This window comes from Pleurodeles waltl, chromosome 12, assembly GCF_031143425.1.
Source record: "Pleurodeles waltl isolate 20211129_DDA chromosome 12, aPleWal1.hap1.20221129, whole genome shotgun sequence".
NCBI lineage: Eukaryota > Metazoa > Chordata > Amphibia > Caudata > Salamandridae > Pleurodeles > Pleurodeles waltl.
Genome location: NC_090451.1, coordinates 344,355,439 through 344,371,137, shown reverse-complemented (window position 1 = coordinate 344,371,137; position 15,699 = coordinate 344,355,439).

The window sequence follows — 15,699 nt, the reverse complement described above, 5'->3', positions numbered from 1 at the left end:
AAATCCTGGAATTAACATGGACTCCAAGTTAACAATGAATGCCCAACTAGACAAATTAGCACTATCAAGCTTCATCACCTTGAAGACTTTGCGATGCATCTTCCCCATCTCAGATTTCCGCACAAGGTGCAGGCTACTATCTCTCTTATACTATCCAAACTGGGTTATACCAATGGCCTCCACCATGGATCACCTCTATCTATTATGAAAAAACTATAACGTATTCTGAACTCAGCTGCTAGACTACTATTACATGTAAATCCACAAGCCCACATCTCCCCGGCCTTGAGAGCACTAAACTGGTTACCTGTTGCCAGAAGATCCACCTTCAAGCTGCTTTGTATCACCCACAAAGCTAAACATGGAACAGGACCGCTTTTCTTTAGAAGCAAAATAACAAAATACATTTGACAAAGAAACCTCCGCTCAAGATTGGCACCCCACCTTAGAACACCACCATACAAGAAAAAGACAATAGGTGGTACATCCTACTCCGTTCAAGCATCCAAACTATGGAATTCATTACCCCCAAATATAAGATCCACGGATAACTATCTTGCCCTCAGAAGACTACTAAAGAGTTGGCTCATTCCTTCATAACAACCATATTCAAACAGCAATGGACTGCATATACCTGTGTTGCTAAATATTTATAATCAGATTATGTGTATATTCTAGATGTGCATAGTTCTTTAAGAAAAATGTATCCTTACTATTTCATAATAATAAATTAAACACATAGGCCCTCATTACAAAATTGGCGGTAAAAGCCGCTTACCGCCGTGCAGAAGACCGCCAACACACTGCTGCGGCTGCGGAATTCCGCCACAGCCATTACGACCCACAGCTCGGAAACCCCAAAATTCAGACACCCACACAAGTCCACCAGACCAAAGGTCAGTGATAAACTGGCGAAAACAAAACCTCCACCGTCACACCAACAGATATACACCCACACTATCATGACCCACAAATCCACGCAGCTGTCTTTCAACCGTGGTATTCCATTGTCGGTACACACCGCCGCGCTCAAAATACACACACATTTACAAAACACTACCACATTGGACAATTCCAAATACACACACCTGATACACATACACACACCACTCCCACACACCCAATACAATATAAAACACACACCCATATCACCCACAAACCCCTATGACCAAAATACCGAAAGAAGGCCAAAGCGAGACACTACAAAATACTACCAAGCATCCAGAGGCACACAATACCATCACTCACATACCTTCCATGCACCTCACACAACACACCACTAAATCTCACCCCACTTATCACTACACACACCACCCCACACATCACCCACACCACCCCATGGCACAGTAAAGACACCCTAGGTTCTCTGAGGAGGAGCTCAGGGTCATGGTGGAGGAAATTGTCTGGGTAGAGCCACAGCTATTCGGATCAAGGTGCAGCACACCTCCATAGCTAGGAAGATGGAGCTATGGTGAAGAATAGTGGACAGGGTTAGCGCAGTGGGACAGCACCCAAGAAATAGGGATGCCATCAGAAAGAGGTGGAACGACCTACGGGGAAGGTGCGTTCCGTGGTCTCAAGACACCACCTTGCGGTACAGAGGACTGGCGGCGGACCCCCACCTCATCCCCCACAACTAACAACATGGAAGGAGCAAGTCTTGGCTATTCTGCATCCTGAGGGCCTCGCAGGAGTAGATGGAGGAATGGACTCTGGTAAGTCAAATCTTAACTATTACATCCCCACCCTACCTGCATGCCATCACATACCCCCATCCTCGCCCTAACCTCATCACTCCAACTTCTCACAAATGTCCCAATATCACAAACCACACATCCCAACACCAAGCCCTGCATGCAATAACAAAGCATGGACACCCATCACCAAAGCATGGCCACTGCACAAACCCCCCCCGAAACCACCATCACACAAGGGCCCACACAGGAATGCAATCACTGGGGTACACGGTCACCCACCCATTGCACTCCATGGCACACACAGATGCAATAAACATCCTTTTATACCCCTGCAGGACCCCTACCTAACTTCACCGGACAGGAGGGTCCACACATGTCCACACCACCAACAGAAGAAGCCCACAGTGTTGACAGCAGCTCTGTCCAACTGGATCTAGATGACCAGCCCGGCCCATCTGGGACATCGGACAGTCGGTTCCCCTCACACAGTCACAGGCCACCACAGAGCTTCCCCCCTCTGGAAACACCAGCACAGCACCCACCCAGCGGGCCCATACCTCAGGAAATGTCAATCAGCAGTGTGTCCACCACTACAGGGAACCCAGGCTAACTCACCACCCAAACAACAACAGGGACCTGGGGGCAGTGGGCACACGGTCCAGGGGACAGAGGCCCAGGAACACAGGGAAACTGGGAGGGCTGCTGTGCGACAGGGGAAGGACAGGCCCAGGGAACCCACTCTCCACGAGGCCCTCTCCAACATCATGGGAGCATACCACTGAGAGAGCGTAGCTTACATAACCTATATTAAAATGAAATGCTTATATCAATGTGTAATGATGCTGTATAGAAAACAATAATAATAGCGATTTTGCATAAATGTGCACCTGAATTGTGATCACGATGAATGGCCACCAATGTATACGCAAACTAATAATGATGAATAAAATGTTCATGTTATGTTATGAAATTAAGTTTATATTAACATTTATGTTACTGCATCTGTATTGAAAATATTTAGAGGCCTTAAGTTAGCGTGAGCTACGGGTTTTAGCTGCCCAGCTCTCATATCAAATGCATTTTTCTGTTTTTCCAGTGTGCTGACTCGCAAAGGGCCATGACCCTGCAAATGTTCTTTTTCTTTGACTTGGAAGACGATTGTAACCATATAAATTCCATTCCCAAGCGCATATTCAGTGCCTTGGTTTAAAAGTTATGAGTAAAGTGAAACAAATGTAGATTAATGAAACATACAAGGTCACTTAGACCAATGGACAATGAATCTGCTGACCCAAAAGACGTCAATTATGAAGACCAATCAAAGAACTATGAATTAATGTGGGGTGACAATTGGGATTACCTAATGCTAAATTTGATAGGTTAAAGATAGTAGGGTATAGTAAGTGTCCAATAGAATTTTGGGGGAATGTACTACGAAAAAGGGATAAAAACCCATGTCACAGAAGGGTCATTAGAATTAGGTAGGGAATGCTATTGATTTTATCCAGAAACTCTGTCACTCTGTTTGGTGACTTTGAGACTTATTAAAACCATCCTTACCCATTGACTGCCCATTTACACTTCTCCTCCTTACGAGGGAAGTGCCCCTGTGCCTTTTAGCTGAGTCTTGACTGATGATGTTTGACTGATGTCCTGAAGACGAAGACTGATCCTGTGTGCTGACCTAATCATTGGAGGGTAATTATGATAATGCAATTTGTAATTTGTCTGTTTGCTTTTCCTTTCTAGGTACCAACTGCTTGCTTTTGACAGAGTCCATAGCTAGATGTTTTCCAAATTGGTGTTCTAAATTGTTTTGCATGAAGCCCAACATGCCAATGCTAATTAGTGGTTAGGACAGGTGATCATCAGATTAACGCAAATGGACAAACGACTTACAATGCTTTGGTGAACTGACATGATATCAATACTATGCTATATTCTTGATCTATATACACTCCGTGCTATGTTCTGATGTTTATGATTCTTGCCTTATTGAAATCTTATCAAAGTTGCCATATCGTAACTATGCTGTTGTGTTTCTTGGCTTTAAGATTGACACACTTAGGGGGTGATTCCAAGCTTGGCGGGCGGCGGGAGCCGGCCGCCAAGCGGGAACCGCCAGAAGACCGTACCGCGGTCAAAAGACCGCAGCGGTCATTCTGGGTTTCCCACTGGGCTGGCGGGCGACCGCCAAAAGGCCGCCCGCCAGCCCAGCGGGAAACACCCTTCCACGAGGAAGCCGGCTCCGAATGGAGCCGGCGGAGTGGAAGGGGTGCGACGGGTGCAGTAGCACCCGTCGCGAATTTCAGTGTCTGCTAAGCAGACACTGAAATTCTAAGTGGGGCCCTCTTATGGGGGCCCCTGCAGTGCCCATGCCACTGGCATGGGCACTGCAGGGGCCCCCAGGGGCCCCACGACACCCCATACCGCCATCCTGTTCCTGGCAGCCGAAACCGCCAGGAACAGGATGGCAGTATGGGGGTCGGAATCCCCATGGCGGCGCAGCAAGCTGCGCCGCCATGGAGGATTCCCATGGGCAGCGGAAAGCCGGCGGTACACCGCCGATTTTCCGCTTCTGGCCGCGGCTGTACTGCCGCGGTAAGAATGCCCAAAGGAGCACCGCCAGCCTGTTGGCGGTGCTCCCGCGGACCACGGCCCTGGCGGTTTTTACCGCCAGGGTCAGAATGACCGCCTTAATCTTAGATTGTAACTAATAGGGAATAAAACACATAAAATTCTATCAACTGGTGTGGTCATTCATGGCTAGAAGGTCATAATTGCGCCGTCAATTTGATTAATGACTTTGACTAAAGTGAAATGTATCGTTGTGATAAATATTGATGACATTATTATTGATATATTGATTGACAAATTGATTAGCTATCTCGTCCTATGGTGTCTCTCAACTGGGTCATAAGATTAATTGGCCTAAAACGCGTCCTAATGTGTAATAAATTAACATAAAAGGACGCGTTAGCACCACCATTCCCAGGAGATAATGGCAACGGTACTGGCCAAGTTTCAGGAGACCCAGCGGCTGCAGGAGGAACAGTATTTGGGCTTCAGAGAGGAACTCAGAACCATCAATTCCACCCTGGGCACCATTGTAGGGGTGCTGAAGGAAGTCCTCAACACCAGGAGGGACACTGTGGCACAACAAGGGGCCCCTGGCACTAGCTTGTACGATGAACTTCCCACCACCTCCACCGGCGCTAGTGGACAGGAGGCACCGCCACAGGACCACCACACCAGCACCCCACCACCTGCAGAGAGAGAACCACCCCGCAAACGGTCCCTGAGATCCAGGACAAAGACAGAGAACGATGCCAAGACCCCTGCCAAGAAATGAGACCGCCCTGATTGTCATCCTTCTATCCCACCTTGTCACCCTGTCCATCCTCAAACTGCCCCAGCTCCACTTCCTATGCCCATTTGGGCAATGCACCTGTGAGACTAATAGACTGGACTCTGCCATGGACATTCCTCCACCATCACCCCTCACCATTTTACAGCACCCTCCAATATTGAGCACTTAAATAAACAACCTAAAGCACATAACAATCTGGAGTCTGTCTGTGATTTCGAAATAGTGTATTAGCAATTACAGTGACAAAAAGCTCTTTCAACTGTAATGCCAACATACCTATGTCACACAGCCCTAGTCCATGAGGAAACAAAGCAGATGTCACACAGTGGGACCCACATCTGTGAAATCGTAAGGGAAAGTGAAAACTCAGTGACCATACACTGGGTGAAAACGACACACAGTAGAGAGGTAGTAGTGTTAAAGTACATGTAGTAGGCAGGTTTGTATTCTTACCTGTGTCTCACTGGAAGTATTGCAGGATCACCGAGTTCCGGTTGTCGATGTCCTCTTCTAATGCTTCCTCGTCTTCACTGTCCACAGGCTCCACAGCTGCCACAACACCTCCATCTCGACAATCCTCCTGAAGAAAAGGCACCTGTCATCGCAAAGCTAAGTTGTGAAGCATACAGCAGGCCACATTGATCTGGTACACCTTCTTTGGTGAGTAGAATAGGGATCCACCTGTCATATGGACGCACCTGAACCTGGCCTTCAGGAGGCCGAAGGTCCGCTCCATAATCCTCTGAGTTCGCCCATGGGTCTCATTGTAGCGTTCCTCTGCCCCTGTCCTGGGATTCCTCACTGGGGTCAGTAGCCATGACAGGTTGGTGTAACCAGAGTCACCTGCAAATGGCGAGGGACAACTGTTAGACGCACACTAACCTGTAGGGATATCCCCAGACCCACACAACCATTTCCACTGACTTGCTTCCAGGTGCTCACCTAATGGCCACACACAGTGCCTCTGGAGTTGCCCCATCACATAAGGGATGCTGCTATTCCTCAAACTGTAAGCGTCATGCACTGAGCCAGGGAATTTGGCATTAACATGTGAGAAGTACTGGTCGGCCTAACACACCATCTGCACATTAATCGAATGATAACTCTTCCGGTTTCTGTACACCTGTTCACTTCTGCGGGGGGACCAAGGCCACATGTGTCCCATCAATGGCGCCTATGATGTTGGGGATACGTCCCAGGGCATAGAAATCACCTTTCACTGTGGGCAAATCCTCCACCTGAGGGAAAACGATGTAGCTCCGCATGTGTTTCAGCAGGGCAGACAACACTCTGGACAACACGTTGGTAAACATAGGCTGGGAAATCCCTGATGCTATGGCCACTGTTGTTTGAAATGACCCACTTGCAAGGAAATGGAGTACTGACAGCACCTGCACTTGAGGGGGGATTCCTGTGGAATGGCGGATAGCTGACATCAGGTCTGGCTCCAACTGGGCACACAGTTCCAGGATTGTGGCATGATCAAGCCTGTAGATGATGATCACATGTCTTTCCTCCATTGTCGACAGGTCCACCAGCTGTCTGTACACCGGAGGATGTCGCCATCTCCTCACATGTCCCAGCGGACAGTGCCTATGAAGGACAACAGAGAGCACAGAGTCAACCAACTCAGAGGTACGTAGCCACAGCTTACATAGTACACGATTCATAATCCGAAATAAGCATGTATGAATATTGAGGCAAGGCCTAGGTATGTGTGACGCAGTAAAAAATTAAGCCATGTGGGCTCCTGAAATGGCGGCTGCCTGACCTGTAAAGTGGGACAATGGGATGTGAGGTAACTGTGCTGGCGTTGTACACCGTCGCGGTAGGCGGTCAAAGACCACGGCGCAATTCTGCATTGGTTAACATTGGACCCTATGGGTCCCAGGAGCCAATGACGATGTACGCCGGCGGTGACGGTACACACCGCCGCGGACGTGACCGCCATTTTCTATCTGTTCAATAACTCGATACCTGATCTTCGACAGGAGAGGACCTACACTGCAAGTGCTGCTGTGACCTCAGTCTGGAAGAGTCAATGGCTCGTGCGTCTGGGGAAAGGGCCCCTGCCTTCACATCGGAGGAGTTGGAGAAACTCGTGGATGGGGTCCTCCCCCAGTACACGCTACTCTACGGTCCTCCAGACAAACAGGTAAGTACACTGGGAGCATGCTGTATGGGCTATGCCTGTGTGGTGTGGGGTGGATGAAAGATGGGGGAGATTGAGTCGTGCATGTAACGACGGTGAGTGCATGTGCCACATGGTAAGGGAAGGGATGGGGGCCAATGACTGTGATGGTGCAGTTGGTAATAACTTTTCTTTTTCCCCTGTAAAAATCATGTAGGTCAGCACCCACCAGAAGAAGGACATTTGGCGTGCCATCGCCAAGGACGTCCGGACCCTGGGGGTCTATCACAGACGGAGCACCCACTGCCATAAGAGATGGGAGGACATTCGCCGCTGGAGCAAGAATACGGGGAGGCCCACCTGGGGATGGCCTCCCAACGTGGGAGGGGTGCCCATTGCACCATGACCCCCCTGATGTTCAGGATCCTGGCGGTGGAGAACCCGGAGTTGGATGGGCGCTTGAGGGCCACAAGGGGGTGAGTACACTCTCATTCAGCTGATTCAGCGCACAGTGGTGGTGTCTGGGTGGGGGAGGTGGTCTGTGGGTTTCCCTAGGCCAGGGCGTGTGTGCTAGTTAGGTCACCTTCTTCTGGCAGACCCTGTGGCACCCCACCCCACCTGTGTACAGTGCTAACTACACCTAGTCAGGCTCCTTTGACATCCCTGTGTGCAGATGTCGGCCATAGCCTTGCAGGCCATGTCCCAGGGATTGAAGAGTGGACCCCAAGTGCGCAGCGTAGTGCAGGTGGCTTCTGTGTCTGTCGTGTCTGCCAACGGTAGCGGTAGTGCATGCACTCAACATGTCTTTCTTCTGTCGTCCCCCCCTTTTTGTGGTCTCCCTTTTCTTGTGTGCATTAGCATCTTCAGGCGGAGGAGCAGTGGCACTGGAGCAGGAGGGAGCTGCATCCCACATGGCCCTGGAGGCCAATTCAATGGATTCGGAATTCACCAGTGGGATGGAGGGCGAGGGGAGCTCCACAGTGGGGACAGGAGCTGAGACCAGTGATACAGACTCATCCTCTGATGGGAGCTCCCTTGTTGTGGTGGCCACATCTGTGCCCCCCTCATCTACAGGTACAGCTGCCACCCCCCCACCAGCACTGCCCTCCTAGCAGCCCCTCAGCCTTTGCCCCGGGCACCTCATGCCCTGCCCCAGTCACCCCTGCTGCCCTCAGTGAGGAGGCCATTGACCTCCTCAGGTCCCTCACTGTTGGGCAGTCTACCATTTAGAATGCCATCCAGAGTACAGAGAGGCAGTTGCAACAAACAAATGCATTCCTGGAGGGCATTCATTCTGGTCAGGCAGCCCTTCAGCGAGCTTTTCAGACTGGCCTCAGCACTGATGGCAGATATTGTCCCTGTCTCTAGCCTCCCCCCTCCAACTACCTCCACAGAGACCCACACCCCTGTACCTCAGCCAATCCCAAGCACACCATCAGACCAGCATGCACACACATCAACACACAAGGGAAGCTCTGGCAATCATAAGCACCACACATCCCACAGGCACTCATGCAAGCATCACACACATGCAGACACACCAACATCCACTGCCTCCAATGTGTCCCCCTCCTCCTCGTCTCATTACTCCCTACCAGTCTCGTCTCCACTCACACCTGTATGCACTACATCTACAGCCACTAATTCCATCACCAGCACACACACCACCACACCCCGCTCACGTGCAATCACCACCCCACTACCATTCACACGTCCCCTGTGTCCTCTCCCAGTGTGTCTGTGACGCCACCTCCCAAGATACACAAACGCAGGCACACACCCACCCAACACCCATTCACCTCACGACAGCCTCCATCGCATGCACCTTCACCCAACGTCACCAAACGTACACCTCCTACAACCACAACCTCTTCCTCCACTCCCAAACCCCCTCCAGCTACCCATCCCAGTGTTCCCAAGAAACTATTCCTGTCCACCCTTGACCTCTTTCCCTCACCTCCCCCACCCCGTTAGTCTCCTAGGGCTCGACTCTTCAGGTCCCAACCTAGCACCTCAGCCACAACATCTCTGGGACCAGTGGTGCCAGTAGTCACCGGATTCTGGAGTGCACCAGGCAGCAGGGCAGGCAGTGTGGCAAGGAGCCACAGCACGGACAGTCCCCCACCTGTCAAGCATCAAAAGTTGGCCAGTGCCCGGCGGGAGAGGGGGAAGACTACAGCCACCAAAGCCGCTCCAAGGTGTACAGGTGGGAGTGTGGAGTCAGCTGCGACACCTTCCAAGGTGGGGAAGGGGCACAAGAAACTCAGCAAGTCTGAGAAGGGCAGCACGGCGGAGAACACCGCCATCATCCCCGCTGCCCAGGAGGCCACCGGCTTCATCCCCGCTGCCCAGGAAGCCACCACCATCATCCCTGCTGCCCAGGAGGCCACTGCCATCATCCCCGCTGCCCAGGAGGCCACCGCCATCATCCCCGCTTCCCAGGAGGCCACCGCCAACATCCCTGCTGCTCAGGAGGCCACCGCCATCAGCCCCGCTGGGCCAGACAGGACTGCCAGCACCAGCCCCGCTGGGCCAGAAAGGACCGCCAGCAACAGCCCCGTTGGGCCCGAAAGGACCACCAGCCCCGCTGGGCCAGAAAGGGCCACCAGCCCCGCTGGGCCAGAAAGGACCGCCAGCACCAGCCCCGCTGGGCCAGAAAGGGCCACCAGCACCAGCCCCTCTGGGCCAGAAAGGACCACCAGTACTAGCCCCGCTGGGCCAGACAGGACCGCCTGCACCAGCCCCGCTGGGCCAGAGAGGACCGCCAAAGGACCGCCAGCACCAGCTCAGCTGGGCCAGACAGGACCGCCAGCACCAGCTTTGCTGGGCCAGAAAGGACCACCAGCACTGGGCCAGAAAGGACCGCCAGCACCAGCCCCGCTGGGCCAGAAAGGACCGCCAGAACCAGCCCCGATGGGCCAGAAAAAAGACCGCCAGCACCAGCCCCACTGGGCCAGAAAGGACCTCCAGCAGCTGAGTCGCTGGGCCAGACAGCACTGCCAGCAGCTGAGTCGCTGCCAAGGACCCCGCCGCAACAAGCACCGCTGAACAGGACACCTCCGCCACAAGCACCGCTGGCCCATGAGTGCCAAGGGCACTGATGCTACTGTGTCCGCCACGTGCAGGATGAAGCACTCTGGGCACAAAGCCCCCTCCAGAACCAGTGGAGAAAGGCATCCACTACCTCTGTCCGTAGCAGGATGAAGCACTCTGGGCACAAAGCCCCCTCCAGAATCACTGGAGAAAGGCATTCACTACCTCTGTCCTTAGCAGGATGAAGCACTCTGGGCACAAAGCCCCCTCCAGGACCAGTGGAGAGATACATCCACTCACACAGTCCTTGGCAGGATGAAGCAGCCTGGGCACAAAGCCCCCCTCAAGAACCAGTGGAGACTGTTATCCACTTGAGAGACTGTGGCTTTGCACGCCCCAGGATTGAAAAGTGGGCAACCCACCCACTGTAGAGACTTGAGAGACTGTGGCTTTGCACTCCCCACGATATGGCAGTGGGCAAACCACCCACTGTAGAGACTTGAGAGACTGTGGCTTTGCACTCCCCAGGATTGAACAGTGGGCAACCCACCCTCTGTAGAGACTTGAGAGACTGTGGCTTTGCACTCCCCAGGATTGAACAGTGGGCAACCCACCCACTGTAGAGACTTGAGAGACTGTGGCTTTGCACTCCCCAGGATTGAACAGTGGGCATGTGGCCCCCTCGTGGATTTGGCGTCGTGCACTCAACCGGCTGAGATGCCCCCCCTTTCCCTTCCCCCTGAGGTGCCTGTTTTATTGCTATCTGATGCCCCTGCAGTGTTCTCTCCGTCATGTTCGGGTATTGATTGTGGGCCTCGCCCATGCCGTGTGGGCCCAGTGTTCCACAGACTTCAATGTAGCAATACCTGGACTACTGTTCTTGGTGTATATATTTGTGAATAGTGTATATATATTTTTGCGTACTGGATTTTAATATATTACAATGGTTGCACTCATTTCCTTTTGTCTTTGCATTCTTCCGGGGGGTTTAGGGGGTGTAACTGTAATGTTTCATGCTGTATTAGTGTGTGTGTTGTAGTGGGTGAGGGTGGGGGTGTTGCGTGTTGCGTGTGTGTGTCCCTGTTTTTAAAATATACTTAGAAAGAAAACGTATAAAGCTCAACCCACATCAAAATTTCAAACTCAAGTTAGATGCCCCTACACCATACAATATTTGCGTTTGAAATTTTGATGTGGGTTGAGCTTTATACGTTTTCTTTCTCAGTATATTTTTTCATATATAATAATTTGTTGTTTTCAGTCCTTATGGTTTATATTGTATGGGAGTAGATTAGATCCAGAAATAATGAGGAAGGTGAATAGGGTGTACAATTATCAATAACAAGTAACGATATGATAAAGTAATTCTGCCCACTGGGGCTTTAGCATGATGTTGAAATGCAATTTTTACCAATTGACAAAAATTTTATAATATAAAGTTGAACTGTACAAATGAAGGTGCAATACAGGTAAGATGGCCGCTATTGACATGGATCATACTAGTCCTTTGTTTGTGTTATTAGATTATGATATTTAAATGAGAGGAGGAAATGTTGCTTCATCCGCAATCAAGGATGAGTGCTGAAACGCGTTGAATTTTGTGAATAAACTCTGGTAATATTGCAGACAGAGGTGTCCTGGTCCTCTTTTGAATCAAGAAGGAGCATTGGAACAATATATATATATATATATATATATATATATATATATATATAAAATAATACCTAAAATGATATACATATATACATTTACTCTCTTGTAAGCTTGTAAGCTTTACTCTGTCTCCCCATCACCCTATGTCTCCATCAATCTATCCTCGATCCCCACTCTGCTCATCTCAAACCCATTCTACTACTTTCTTCTCCACAATAACCCTGCCTAAGCTCTTCGGTTCTCTTCTGCATCTAGCGCACGCCAAACCTCAGTTTACTTCCATAATCTCCTAAACAACCCTACTAAATTCTCCCTCATTTATCTCACCTTTGACTCATCCAAAACCCCTCCTGCTACTATGATCTCCCTAACTTTTTCCACAGACTCCTCCCCCCTCCATCTCTCCTTTACTCATCCCAAGTCTCATCCTATACTATAAACTCCCAATTAACACTTCTGGATTCTTCCCTCCTCCATCCCTACATTACTCTAGTCAAACCAACTGACAAACTCACATATAAGCTGCTCAAATTAACTAAAAAAAATACTAATTCCATAATTATATTTCCCTATACTAATCCACTACTAATTCCTCTTGGGTTCCGGAGCAGGGTGCTACTCATCGAAAATCGCTTTGACACCTCGTCAAGGGAACTAAGCACTATAAAAATACGATTACAATTACAAAAAGAACAAAAAGTACCTCGATCATGTCCGGAGCAGTGGACAGGCACTAATTAAGTTGCATCAATTAGTGCTTGATCCCTGCTCCACACAGAGAAATTAAAATGTTGCCAGACGTGCCTTGATGAATTAGGAGGCTGTAAAGATGAGTGCCATGAAAACCAACAAATGGTGAGCGACAGGTGAGCTCCAAGTCTTTTACGGAACACAACAGAGTCTTGCAAGTGAGACACATGTGCTAGCACATGCACTCGCAGACTCGACCCTAAAAATTACATGCTGCCAAGAGAAAGGAAGAAATCAATTACCACTAGCACACTTTCCAGTACGTTGAGATACATTACTGCTTTTCAAACATTAGGTGAACACATTACAAAGGCTCAAACTTTAGTGCCATTTCCAATGACTAAGTGATGTCAATATAATGTTAACACATGGGGAAAAATGGAGGCATCACTTACCATACTGTCTCCTACCATTACATAATCAGAAAGAGTGAAGTGAGGAATTACTGTAGATGTAGGTTCCTATTACTCTAACAAAACTCTCTTGTGCCGTGTGATCAACAAATAGTAAGATGCAGGATGAGCTGGTCTGACCCATGTAATGTGGCATTCTTTATCATTGGCAATCTTATCCCACCCTATTAAGATGGTATTACCAGGGGAGTCTCAACCTCACAATTGTTGAGGGAGTTCTTGAGCTATATTAGTGTTCTGGATTAGATCAAGTTCTAGTTGCTCTAAAAATACATTAAGGTATACCACAAGGATTTCCTTTATTGGGTTGTGACGGGCTGACGCCTACGCAGTAGGACCCGTGGTACCCCAGGGGCATTGGGACAAAGAAGACTTCCGACCTGGAAGTCCTCAGGATGGAGACCCCTCCATGTTCGCTTCTGTGTGACGGCAGGCGGAGTCAGCCGCTTCACGCTGTTACCTGGATACAAAAAGAGCACCAGGACCGAATGAAGGGTGGCAACGCGGGAAACAGAGTGCGTACGCTCGGCAAGGTGGACGACGAAGGAGAGAACGAGGACTGCAGCGAAAGAGTTCCAGACGCCGGCTGTGGAGAGACCAGTGGGCAAGGACATCAGAAGCAGCGCCAGGACGGCAGGACAGAGCAGAGGCATGGGAAGCATGGGAGGCACAGAACTCATACTCCGGCCACACTCTGGGAAGAGCGTGGCCATCACAGGTGCGTGGCACATCCCTACCGGGCGTGGGAGAGTGGAGGAGGTGGGAATAACGACCGTACCGTAAAAGGGGCCAGTTACGTGTTGGGGTTGTGTTTCCTTTATTTTTTTGTAGTTTTTTTGTTTGTTCCCATTTTGATTCTTCCTGCTATTTATTGGGCCTTCCTTATAGCATGCCTCGCTAGTTCTACATATCCCAGAATAGGAACTTTATGGTTTAGCTCATTGCAGATCACGTTAAAAAAAAAAAAAAAGAACAGTAATAAAGAGAGCCAAGACAAACGTAGGGACCACAAAGAGAGAGATAACAATTACTTCACAAACCGGGACTGACAAGAAAGTCTCGATCACGTAAGATGGGTCAAGAGAAAGGCAGCAAGTAGACAGAAAGGACAAAAAGATAAGGAAAACGCCCTACTGAGAAGGTCACAATAGGTGAAAACAAGGAAAAGGCGACAGAAGGAGAGAGAGAAAACCCCGTAAATCATGAAAAGAGGTACAGAAGAGGAGGAAAAGAGACCAGGAAAAAAGGAAGAGAAGAGGAAGAAAGGACTCAACGCAGACAGAAAGCATATAGAATAGAAAGCGACAGAGCAGACAATAGAACTAAGGATAGGGAGACCAAAGAACAGTCCATAATAGACCACTTACCATTTTCTGTTTCCGTTCTCTTTTCACATGCGCCTCCTGTGAGCCCTGCGAAAAGAAGACAACAAGAAGAGGATCAGAAGAGTAGCGACCACCGGCCCACGTAAACCTAGAAATCATCAAAAGGACTCTTAAACATAAATAAACTTGGCATATCGTTAACCATGGGCTACTTGTCTTCATTGTGCCACCCTACCACAAGTGGTGTCAGAAGTGGGTAGTCCTTCTTTGGAAGCTCCTACAATGGAAGGGAACGCAATGGAAGAAAAACCCACTCTTGTTGACATGATAGCCCAGCTGGCAGAAGGGCGACAACACCTTCAATTGGTATGGGAAGAGCAGCTGAAGGAAGCCAAGGAGGAAAGGGAAGCATTGCAGACCGCCCTGAAGAGTCAGGCTACAATCATAGCGAATAATCATGAAACTGCCTTGGGGAAACTGACTGAAACCATTGCCCAGACTAAGGTACATCCTAATGTTCCAGGCAGTGTTCTCCAAAAATATCACGACAATGAGGACCCTGATTTTTTTTTTCACCAATTTTGAGCGGGTGGCAAGTTCTGCCAACTGGCCAACAGACAAATGGGGACAGTACATAGCCCCTCTTCTAACAGGCCATCTCCAGACGGCTTATCAGGCGGTAAATCCGGGAGGCGTAACTCCCTACAATGAAATTAAGATGGCAATCCTAGAACGGATTGGCCTAGATCAAGAGAGCTATAGAGAGAGGTTTCGTCAGACAAAGTAGATGTCAAAGGAAACCCCCCACACCTTGTATTATCGGGTTTATCACGCGGGGGGAAATGGCTCCATCCCACTGAGACCACTAAGGATGAGATGTTTGATGCTATTGTTCTCGAACAATATCTGGATGCTCTCCCAACCACCACCCACAACTGGGTTAGACAGCAACCCGATCCTACCAACCATAAGGCAATTGATCTAGCCTGTGTCTTCCATAGGGCTCCCGAGTTTAGAGGGGCTCACCCAAAATCCACTTCCTCGGCTCCGTGAGTATCAGTTTCTAAACCGATCTACCCCCGCCAAATACCCGGCCCAATTGGTGAGAGAGCTACTACCCCTCCTCCATCTACATCAAGAGAGGTCATGACTGGTCCGCAATGTTACCATTGCTCCGAGTGGGGACATATTGCCCGACACTGCCCATTAAAAAAAGAATCTAAAGAGCCAATGGCGATTGGCATGATGAAGGAACGGGTAATGTGGTCAGGGCAGAACAAGACCAAATATACCACTATACTGCGTCTTAATCATGAAGAGCGGAAAG